The sequence below is a fragment of the Galeopterus variegatus genome, unplaced genomic scaffold, assembly GCF_000696425.1.
Source record: "Galeopterus variegatus unplaced genomic scaffold, G_variegatus-3.0.2 Scaffold29, whole genome shotgun sequence".
NCBI classification, from domain to species: Eukaryota; Metazoa; Chordata; class Mammalia; order Dermoptera; family Cynocephalidae; genus Galeopterus; species Galeopterus variegatus.
The window spans coordinates 1,375,677-1,377,621 of NW_007726140.1; the positions used below are offsets into that span (position 1 = coordinate 1,375,677).

Here is a 1,945-nt window from a genome sequence, read left to right on the forward strand (position 1 = left end):
CTCCCAAACCACATTCAAGAAGCTGGTGATATGCACATGGCAGTTTTCAAGAAATGTTGGCCAAACCATAATTAAATTTCAATGTACCTGTTAATATCTAATGAGCACCTCCTCTTGCAGTTATTTTGGAAGGTGCTTAAAGAGAAGTAAATAGTTTGACTCAATAAATTTAAAAAGCACATATTTAAGACATAATATTATTCACAGAATTCTTGGCATAGTTGTATTTTGAAGTTTCTACTGCTGAAAAATTTGAGGTTCACGTTGTCTCTCTTTCAGCCCCAGAAGCTCTGTTTTGAGTTCTCCAGGCTTTGGTGGAATTTCAGGTATCGTCAGGTTGGGCTGCTAGTACCTGGGTGCCACTTCGGCCCCCACATGCATGGCCAGGATGCTGGCTGAGAACATTTTCAGGTAGGTGCACATGGGCACGCCGTCAACACCGTCGGTGGGCTCGAAGTGCACAAGTGCTGGGCAGTGGCTCCTCTTCACGGACTTCTGTTGAGTAGTTTGTTTTTTTGCCCAGTCTTTAACTGTCTAACTTGCTGTTAAACAAATCCAGTGAATTTTATTTTTATTTGAAATATATTTTTTGTTCTAGAATTTCTATTTAGCTTTGAAAAGTATTTTCTAATTCTTTATAAAGATTTCCGATTTGATTCATTATTATGTGTATGCTTTTCTAAAAATCTTTACTCATGTTTTTACTAGTTGTTATAATGTTCTTGTCTGGTATATTCCACCATCTTTGTTATTTCTGAGTCTGCTTACATTGACTGATTTTTCTCCTGGTTATGGGTCACATTTTCCTGCTACTTTCTACGTCTAGTAAATTTTAATTGTATGCTGACTGCATTTTCATAGCTGCTGTATTTTTGAGTGTCTGGAATTTGTTATATGAGTTAATAGGATGTTAATATTTATCTTTGAAGGCAATTAACTCACTTGAGAATTAACTTGGATCCTTTCAAGCCTAGTTTTGAAGTATTGTTAGGGTGAATCAGGAGTACCCTTTATTTCAGGACTAGATTCATCCTACTTTTAAGGCATGGCCTTTCTGGGATCTCTGCTGAAAGCTACTGGTTTTCAACCATTCCTCAGCCCTGGGTGAGCTCTGCTAACTGTTCAGTTTGCAGGTCTTAGTAATAGTTTTTTTCCTGCTAGCTGTTCTTTGCTTGACCTTTTGGAGTACTCAGTACTCAAGCTGGGTACACACAGTTTGCCTTTTATGCAAGGACTTGTGGGGACCTTTATGCACACTTCTGGAGCCCCTTCTCTTCACAGCTCTTTTCACTGCAATACCCTGTTCCACAAAATCTTGACACCTTAGCGCTCAGGAATTCCTCGGAGCTCAGCAGGACTACTGTGTTTTACATCACAACCTTCCTGCACTACAACTCGAAGAGGAATTCCAGGCAGAAAGCTGGAGAGATAACAAAACTCACTCTGTTTTTTCCCTTCTTTCGAGCTCTGCACTGTCTGATATTTAACATCTTATACACTTCTTTTCTAAATTTTGTTTAGATTAGGAGCTAGTCTCATACTATTATCTTGTTATAACCAGAAGCTGAAGTGCCTTACTGATTAATGTCTTTAAAAATGAATTTGGAGTCCTCTCTTCTCACAGCTTCATTGTTGACTGACAGACACAAATGTTGTTCAGTGGCACATTATAATCCTTCAGGTCTTGTTGTCCTTTGTTTAATATATTCAGATAGATGGTTTTCAGTTGGCAAAAATATTATAGATTATTCATAGCATATTACATTAGGATATGTATACAGAATTATCCCCAAATGATTAGCCATGTCTGTTGTAGTCTCTGCAATAACAGAGTAGTATTAATTGGACTTAATTTTGTACACATTTACCCATTATTTTATTTTATTTTCCTTTTTGTCTCTTTTTTCGTGTCCGGCAACGGATCACAACCCTCAGTGTTGCGCCC

The 1,945-nt window shown here is 37.9% G+C and overlaps 1 pseudogene; it reads right to left on the reverse strand.

Annotated features, from left to right (window-relative positions):
* Nucleotides 1-201: 201 nt before the first annotated feature.
* The window catches only part of LOC103588292, a 6,108-nt pseudogene continuing 4,364 nt past the window's right edge, over nt 202-1,945 (reverse strand).